Consider the following 10285-nt stretch of genomic DNA (forward strand, 5'->3'; position numbering starts at 1 on the left):
TTGATCGTCTTGCCAATGTACAGCTTACCATTGATCATATTTTATATTTGAACTCCCTTAGTTTTATAAGGAGTTTTATGATAATGTTTAGGGCCAGGGGCCTGAATAAACAAATCGAGGATCCTGAAGATAGCCATGACCGTTTATGGTTTAATGGCTTTGTGTTTATTCCTACTCACCAGTTAGTGAGTAGTGACGCCGGGTCTTTTCTGGAGAAATGGAATGCGAGAGCTTTTAATCCCGAATTAAATATTCCGAAGAATATTCGTGCATTTACAGAAACAATGATCCGATTCTCGTCAAGTGCTAGAACTTGGGAATCAATGACGGTGCAATGGGGTATTCGCACTTTGGATGATTCCGGGAAGAATAAAGGTATTTATTTTTATTAATCTCCCTTTTCTGATCACAATTGTCTTCATTGTCTCTATTTTGTCAGGTCGTTCCAGTAAAAGGAAATCATCATCAAAAGCTTTGATTCTTCCAAATGATGACAACTCGACACTAGATAATATTCGTTCTATTGTTATATAAAGGCCGAGTGCGGAGGCGGAAGGTTCAAAGGATGTTGGTAAACCTGTTCTCAAAAAGAAGAGACTGAAGAAGCAATCCTCTTCTAGTCCTTCTGTGATTGGAAATACTGAAGGTAGGCTTAGCACTGAAAATACAGTTTCTGAGGAAGAAACGCCTTCAATTTTGAGGCAAAGAAGAAGAACTAACCTTTCTCTTATTGATGTGGAAAATGTCCCAGTGTTGTCTCCGATGAAGGATTCTGAATATTTATCTAGCATCCTTGAAGTTCCTTCTTGGGAAGAAGATTTATCGGCTACTCTCCCTGAAGTGATAATCATTGATGATATTTTCGAAGTGCCTTTCCAAAGCACCATCGCTGCTGCTAATATAACCAAGACTGATGTTGCCAGGGTGGAGATTGGCGATATTCCCAAAGTTGATACCTCTCGGGATGAGGTTGACGGTTCTCCTAAAGTTGACACCCTCCCGTACGATACTGCAACTCCATCAGCTCGATCTTCTAATTATGTATAAGGAAAAAGACCTATTCAAAAGGATTCGCATGAATCTAATACTGGGGATGAAGCTCTTCGAGCTGATGATCCCACAGTCAAGTGGATGCGGTCTTTTGTTCCTCTTACTATTAATCATACCCCATCTTTCAGTTTATCTGATAAGGCAAATTTATTGGCTAACCCTCATGTGATGAGTACTTTTGCCAATAATTTCATAGGACCAAAAGAACAGGTCAGAGATTTGATAGGTCTACTTATTCCGGGTCGAGTTAGAGTTTTAGGGCTCCAGGTTCTCATTTCAGAGGTGATTCGGGTTAGGAAAGGCCACTCGTGCCATGATGTTCCCAGTGCGGAAAGTTACATTGGGGCCAGTGTCGACTAGGTTCAGAGGTTTGCTATGCATGTGGTTGACCAGGCCATATCATGCGTAATTTCCCCTCGATTGGTGCTAGGGGTAGGGTCCAGCCTTCAGGATCGGCGGACGGGTCTTCATCATCTATACGCCTTATGGGGCTAAGATCACAGACGCCAGTCAGCCATGGTAGAGGTAGAGGGAGAGCTCCCAGTTCTAGTAGTCCTCAGCACCGTGTTTATACTCTGGCTGGACACGAAGATCTTGAGTCTTCCGCTGATGTCGTCACAGGTATATTATCGGTATTTTCTCATGATGTATATGCTTTGATAGATCTGGGATCCACATTGTCATATGTTACTCCATATATTGCGGGTCAGTTTGGGGTCAAACCGGAGTCGATCAAACCTTTTGAGGTATCTACACCCGTTGGTGAACCGGTAATAGCTAGCCGTGTATTTAGGAATTGTGTAGCTGTGATTTGTGACCACCGTACTATGGTTGATTTATATGAGTTAAAGATGGTGGACTTTGATGTTATCATGGGCATGGATTGGTTGGCTTCTTGCTATGTCAATGTAGATTGTAGATTGAAAATGGTTCGCTTCCAGTTTCTGGGAGAACCAGTTTTAGAATGGAAAGGAAATACTGCGTCCCCGAAAGGTAGGTTTATTTCCTATCTCAACGCGAGGAAATGATTTCTAAAGGTTGTATTTACCATTTAGTTCGGGTTCAAGATGTAGAAGCTAAATTGCTAACTCTTCAGTCTGTCCCTGTGGTGAATGAGTTTTCGAATGTATTCCCGAAAGAGCTTCCAGGCCTCCCTCCAGAGCGGGAGATTGATTTCGCTATAGATGTGCTACTGGATACCAAGCCCATATCTATTCCTCCCTATAGGTTGGCTCCCGCAGAGTTGAAAGAGTTGAAGGAGCAATTGAAGCACTTGGTTGAAAAAGGTTTTATTAGGCTTAGTTCTTCCCCGTGGGGAGCACCCGTGTTGTTTGTGCCAAATAAAAATAGCTCCTTACGAATGTGCATTGACTATCGGCAACTGAATAAAGTGACAATCAAGAACAAATATCCGCTTCCAAGGATTGACGAATTATTCGATCAATTGCAGGGTGCCAAATGGTTTTCAAAAATAGATTTGAGATCCGGGTATCATCAAGTGAGAGTTAGGGAAAAGGATATACCTAGGACGGCTTTCAGAACAAGATATGACCATTTTGAGTTCCGGGTGGTGTCATTTGGGCTAACTAATGTGCCGGCAGCATTCATGGATTTAATGAACAATGTGTTCAGGGCTTTTCTAGATTTATTTGTGATCCTGTTCATTGATGATATCCTGGTATATTCTCGATCCGAAGTAGAACATGCGGATCATTTGCGTACCGTCCTTAAGGTTCTCCAAACTCGAGGGTTATTCGCCAAATTTTCTAAGTGTGAATTTTGGTTGAATTCGGTGACCTCTTTGGGGCATATTATTTTAGCCGATGGCATTCGGGTAGATACCCAAAAGATTGAGGCCGTGAAGACTTGGCCAAGGCCCACAACACCTACTGAGGTTCGTAGTTTTCTGGGCTTAGTAGGTTATTACAGGAGATTTGTAGAAGGCTTTTCATCTATTTCTGCACCACTCACGAAGTTGACCCAAAAATTAGCTAAATTTCAGTGGACGGATGCTTGTGAACGTAGTTTCCAACAGCTAAAGGATAGATTAACTTCTGCCCTAGTCTTGACACTTCTAGAGGGATCGAAAGGTTATGTTTTCTATTGCGATGCTTCAGGGGTTGGGTTATGATGTGTGTTAATGCAACATGGTAAGGTGATTGCGTATGCTTCAAGACAGTTACGGAAACATGAGAAAAATTATCCGGCTCATGATCTTGAATTGGCTGCAGTGATTCATGCATTGAAGATGTGGAGACATTATTTGTATGGCGTTCACGTTGATATTTATACAGATCATAAGAGCCTCCAGTATATTTTCAAGTAGAAGGAATTGAATTTACGGCAACGGCGATGGTTGGGGTTGTTGAAAGATTATGATGTTAACATCCTATATCATCCTGGGGAGGCAAATGTTGTAGCCGATGCTCTTAGTCGTAGGTCCATGGGAAGTCTATGCGATGTTCAACTAGAGAAAAGAGAGTTAGCTCATGAGCTCCAGTAGTTAGCTAGCCTAGAAGTTCAAGTAGTGGACTCAGGCAATATGGGAGCTATCATTCAAAATGTATCGGTCTCGTCACTAGTAGTTTAAGTGAAAGAGTGTCAATACGAAGATCCCGCGCTAGTTCATTACAGAAATACACTCCCTCAAAAGGAGAAGTCATCATTTGACATTTTTGGAGATAGAGTTCTCCGATGCTGAGGCAGGTTATGTGTTTCTGAAGTTGCAGGATTGCGTCACCAAATATTGAGAGAAGCCCATTGTTCCTATTATTCCGTTCACCCCGGAGCAACGAAAATGTATCATGATCTTAAATCTATATATTGGTGGAATGGAATGAAGAAGGATATAGCGGAATTTGTAGCTCAATGTCCTAACTGTCAGCAAGTGAAAATCGAGCACCAAAAGCCGGGTGGATTGTTACAAGCTATAGAAATTCCTACTTGGAAATGGGAAGTCATTGACATGGATTTCATTGCAGGCTAACCCCGTTCTCGACGTAAGTATGATTCTATATGGGTGATTTTGGATAGACTCACGAAGTCAGCGCATTTCTTACCAGTCAGAACTACGTATGTAGCAGAAGATTATGGAAAGTTTTATGTTAAAGAGATAGTGCGACTTTACGATGTTCCAGTATCTCTTATCTCCGATAGAGGGATTCAATTTACAGCCAACTTTTGGAAACCTTTCCAGGAAGGTTTGGGGACTCAGGTGAATCTGAGCACAACATTTCACCCGCAGACGGATGGACAAGCTAAACGTTCCATCCAGACGCTTGAGGATATGCTACGGGCATGTGTATTGGATTTTGGAGGTAGTTGGGATGATCACTTACCACTTATTGAATTTGCTTATAACAACAGTTATCATTCTAGCATCCAAATGGCCCCGTATAATGCTTTATATGGGCGCAAGTGTAGACCTCCAATTGGGTGGTTCGAACTAGGGGAGGCTAAATTGATAGGGCCAGACTTGGTCCAGCAAGAAATAGAGAAAGTCAAGCTTATACAGGATCGATTATTAACAGCTCAGAGTCGTCAAAAATCTTATGCGGATAATCGTTGAAGGGACTTAGAGTTCCAAGTGAAGGATTGGGTATTCTTGAAGGTGTCGCCGATGAAGGGCGTCATGAGATTTGGCAAGAAGGGCAAGCTTAGTCCCCGGTACATTGGACCCTATGAGATTGTACGCATGGTAGGCCAAGTGGCTTACAAATTAGATCTACCTCCTGACTTGGAGTCAGTTCACCAGTTCTCCATGTATCGATGCTTCGTAAGTGCATTGGAGATCCTTTCATAATTTTACTAATAGATGATGTCCAGGTTACCAAACAATTGTCATATGAAGAAGTCCCCATTACCATTCTGGATAGGCAATTACGGAAGCTCAGAACCAAAGAGGTAGCCTCAGTAAAAGTTTTATGGAGAAATAATAATAGAGAGGAAATGACTTGGGAAGCAGAAGAAGACATGAAGTTCAGGTACCCGCATTTATTTTTACCCCAGAGGAGACTCAGGCAAGACGCCATTATCCTCAGGTATGTAGTGCTTTCCTTGATATTTTCCTAGTCGTGTGTGGCCATGGTTATAGATTTTGTTGTTGTAGCCCTGTGAGGTGATGTATTTGGGGTTGCTGTTGCAGGATGGTAGTGCCATATTATAGGGGAAACTCTGGCGAAATTTTTATAGATTCCCCAAGAACCTAACATTCGAGGACGAATGTTCCTCGGGGGGGGGGGGGGGGGGGGAGAATGTTACACCTCGAAAATTCCGAATTTGTTGCCTTGCGAATAGGCTAATATGAGCTTAAGGTGATTATGAAATCCTTGCAATATTAAGGGAAGTATTAGATAGCTTAAAGTGCATACTATAAGATTTTGAAGTCATGTGAATATGTTAAGTTTAGTTTGTTGAAGGAAGTGAAATGTAAGTCGTGTTCGGAAAGGTTTCCGCTATGATTGAGCTAATGTTTATTTGGTGATGTCTTGAGGGGCTGCTATAGGGCCTATTGTATGTTTAATGAAGTGTTATGTAAGTGCCAAGAAGGTTCCACGAGGATTGGAAGTCAAACGAATCAACGAGAGAAAGTTTCGCATAACTGTGAGTTATACGGGCACTTATACGGTCCGTATAAGGGGGGGTCCGTATAACATGACCTTTACAGAAAGGGATGTTTCCATGAAGGTGTTATACGGTTCACTTATACAGACCGTATAAGTCCATCGGGCAGATTTTTATTTTTTTGTATAAATAGATGGCCCTTGTTCTTTTATTTCATTTTCATATTTCCACAAGTCTTGAGAGCTCCAAACCTTTCTCCAAGCATATTCCACTCCAACCCAAGAGAAAACAAAGATCAAGAGACAAGAATCAGGGTACCCATGTGTTAGAAGTCTTGCTAGGGTTAGTAGACTACAAGAAATTCTTGGGTATTGAAGCTAGGGTTTTCACATAAGTTGACAGCTGCTCCAAAGCTCATACCCATGAGATAAAAGGTTAGTTTTCATGCTTATTGCATGTTATCATGAATGCTTGATTGTTGAATAACTTGGGTAGAAGAATAAAGTAGAAAATGAGGGCAAAAATGTAACTTTTATGATGTTTTTGAGTAGTAAGCTAACTTGAGTCATGATTCTTAGTATGAGATGGGTATAATCTTGTTATGGAAGGTATAAATAGTGATGAGGAATCATTGTATGAAAATGTGCTAAGAATGGGTGTGAAGTTGTTAGTATAAGCTAAGCATGAGAATGAATTTTGAAGGCTTAATGGAATGTGATTACTTGATTATGATATTGTGGATGTTATTGTGGTTGTTGGGAGTTGTTTTGTAATATGGTGGAAGTTGACGGAACAGGGGAAATGCTGCCCAATTTTCATTAGATCATGAATTATTATAGTTTGAATTTAAGAGTATCATTAAGGCTTAACTATGGTATGAATCCTTCGAAATGTAGATTGTTCGAGCTTCGACAGTGAACGTTAAGTAGTTAAGAAGACCAAGAGATATGTAAGGTTAACCCTTCTTTCATGAAGGTATGATTCCTTTGCTATATACTCTTTCATAAGTTCCATGATGTCTTCCAAATGACTCTATCTCTAAAGTTATTAAAGCTTATGATCCTCGATACTTTCAGGATACTACCCCCCTCCCTAATATGATAGTTGATTCTCTACGGATAGATGTAACGAAAGCAATGATGGTAATGATGTTGATGATACTTATGGGCTCTCATGTATATGTGTCTAAGTATGTATGACTATTATGTAATCACCGAGCTTATATGGCCAGGTATGATACTTATCGCGTGCGCACCTCTGCAGTTGGGTACGGATAACCCTGAGCCTTGGTAGGGCCAGGTATGTATAACACCAAGCCTTGTCATGGCCGGGTACGTGAAACACCGAACCTTCATGGTCGGGTATGATACTAATAAATATATGTATGTATACATGAGTAAGCATTACAAATGGAAGGTCTCTATGAAAGACAAGTAAGTAAATATGATGATAGCCACTAGAGGTACAAATGGCTCTATTACCTCATGATTTTTCTATCTTATGCTCCTATTAAGATGTTGATTATACTTTACATACTCAGTACATTATTCGTACAGACTTCCTTTTGTTTGTGGACGCTGCGTCATGCCCGCAGGCGGACAGGGAGACAGGCTTGATCCATAGATTTCTTGTTCAGGGACTACATAGAGGAGCTCCATTTCATCCGGAGCTACAACTATTGGTATTATTCTTTTGTGTACATACACATGGGCATGGCGGGGTCCTGTCCCGTCTATATGATTTTACATACTCTCTTTAGAGGCTCGTAGATAGTTGTGTATGTTTAGATGTCTTTTAGCCTTGTCGGCTTATATCTTGTATATCTTTTTGTTAGCCTCGTCGGCTTGTGTATATGGATATGGGCATAGTTGTTAATGATGATATAAATGTGTCGTTGCCCAATGAGATTAGTATTACTGATGTATAGAAATCATGCGTAGGCCATGTGAATCACATGGATGTGACTATGAATGTACGATAAGAGGTGCCCGAGTGGGTCAGAGGAGACCACCCGTTCCACGATGTAGCCGGTGCCGTAAATTGCACTCAGGGCCATGTCGTCAGGACACAGATGCTTGTTATGTTTGTGGACAGACTGGACATTTGATGCGAGATTTTCCCTCGCGGTATGGTAGAGGTGGGGTTCAGCCTACAGGTTCAGCAGCTGGTTCTTCCTCAGCACGCTCGACAGGACAGACTCCTAGATGTCAGTGGGCCGAGGTAGAGGCAGAGGGGCAGCATCTACTTCAGGTGCCACTCAGCCCCGTGTATATGCTTTAGCCGGACGACAGGATCTTGAGTCCTCTCCAAATGTGGTTACAGGTACATTGTCTATATTTTCCCGTGATGTGTATGCATTGATAGATCCGGGTTCTACATTCTCTTATGTTACTCCATATGTTGCTGCTTGTGTTGGGGTGAAACCAGAGCCAATCAAACCTTTCGAGGTATCTACTCCGGTTGGTGATCCCGTGATAGCAAGACAAGCGTATAAAAATTGTGTAATTGTGATATGTGATCGCCAGACCAAAGTTGATTTAATTGAACTGGAAATGTTAGATTTCGATGTAATTATGGGTATGGATTGGTTGGCATCATGTTATGCTAATGTCGATTGCCGAACGAAAGTGGTGCGATTTCAATTTCCGGGAAATCCCGTGCTTGAATGGATGGGCAATACAACATCTCCAAAGGGTAGGTTTATTTCCTACCTTAAGGCAAGAAAGATGATAGCTAAAGGCTATATTTATTATCTAGTTCGTGTTCATGACACCGAGGCAAAGTCGCCAACTTTCAAATTCGTTCCGGTAGTGAATGAATTCCCAGATGTATTTCCTGATGAGCTTCCAGGTCTTCCTCCAGAAAGAGAAATTGATTTTGCTATTGACGTGTTGCCGGATACCAAGCCTATTTCTATTCCTCCGTATCGAATGGCTCCGACAGAATTGAAAGAGTTAAAGGCACAGTTGAAAGATTTTCTCGAAAAAGGGTTTATTAGACCCAGTTCATCACCGTGGGGAGCCCCAGTCTTGTTCGTGAGAAATAAAGACGGGTCCCTGTGAATGTGCATCGATTATGAGCAATTGAACAAGGTGACGATAAAGAACAAATATCCTCTTCCGAGGATTGATGATTTATTTGACCAGCTACAGGGTGCCAAATGGTTTTCAAAATTAGACTTGAGATCGAGTTATCATCAAGTGAGGGTTAGAGAAGCGAATATTCCCAAAACAGCTTTAAGGACGAGATATGGCCACTATGAGATCCGGGTGATGTCATTTGGATTAACTAATGCTCCGGCCGTGTTTATGAATTTGATGAATAATTTATTCAGGCCACTCTTGGATTTATTCGTGATAGTATTCATCGATGATATCTTGTTATACTCTCGCACAGAATCAGAACATGCAGATCATTTGCGCATTGTTCTTGGCATCCTTCGAGCCCGAGAATTGTATGCAAAATTTTCAAAGTGCAAGTTTTGGCTGAATTCTGTAATGTTTCTGGGCCATTTTATTTTAGATGATGGCATTCGAGTCGACACTCAGAAAATTGAGGCTGTGAACGCCTACAGAAGTCCGTAGTTTTCTGGGTTTGGCAGGTTATTATAGAAGATTCGTAGAGGGCTTTTCATCTATTTCAGCCCCATTGACGAAGCTAACCCAGAAGTCAGCTAAGTTCCAATGGAATGATGCTTGTGAGCGCAGTTTCCAAGAGTTGAAAGGCAGATTGACCTCAGCTCCGGTCTTAACACTTCCAGAAGGGTCGGATGGCTATGTGGTATATTGTGACACTTCCGGTGTCGGATTAGGATGCGTAATGATGCAGCATGGAAAAGTTATTGCATATGCTTCGAGACAATTGCAGAAACATGAAAGGAATTATCCAACTCATGATCTCGAATTGGCTGCGGTTATTCATGCCTTAAAAATATGGAGGCATTATTTGTATGGTGTGCATGTCGATATTTATACAGACCACAAAAGTCTTCAGTACATTTTCAGGCAGAAGGAGTTGAACCTGTGGCAGAGGCAGTGGTTAGAATTGTTAAAAGATTATGATGTGAACATTTTGTGCCACCCGGAAAAGCGAATGTAGTAGCCGATGCGCTTAGCCGCCGATCAATGGGTAGTTCATGCGAAGTCCCTCCGGAAAAGAAAGAGATGGTTCATGACCTCCGCCAACTAGCTAATCTTGGAGTACGTGTAATCGATTCGGGTAATGTGGGGATTAGTATCAATGATCCCACAATTTCGTCCTTGGATATGGAAGTGAAAGAACGGCAATATGAAGATCCTCGATTGTGTCGTTACAGAGACACATCTCATGGAAAAGAGAAGTCTTCGTTTAAAGTTTTTATGGATGGGATCCTTAGATACCGAAGCAGGCTATGTGTGCCGAATGTAGCAGAATTGCGCCGACAAATTCTAGAAGAAGCACATTGTTCTCAGTATTCTATTCATCCAGGTGCAACCAAAATGTATCATGATCTTAAGTTAATATATTGGTGGGAGGGCATGAAGAGAGACATAGCCGAATTTGTAGCACAGTGTCCAAATTGCCAACAAGTAAAAGTTCAACATCAGAAACCAGAAGGCTTATTGCAAGCAATAGAAATCCCTGCTTGGAAATGGGAAGTGATCAACATGGATTTCATCGTGGGATTACCTCG

Source organism: Lycium barbarum, chromosome 10 (assembly GCF_019175385.1).
Source record: "Lycium barbarum isolate Lr01 chromosome 10, ASM1917538v2, whole genome shotgun sequence".
In the NCBI taxonomy this organism is placed as follows: domain Eukaryota; kingdom Viridiplantae; phylum Streptophyta; class Magnoliopsida; order Solanales; family Solanaceae; genus Lycium; species Lycium barbarum.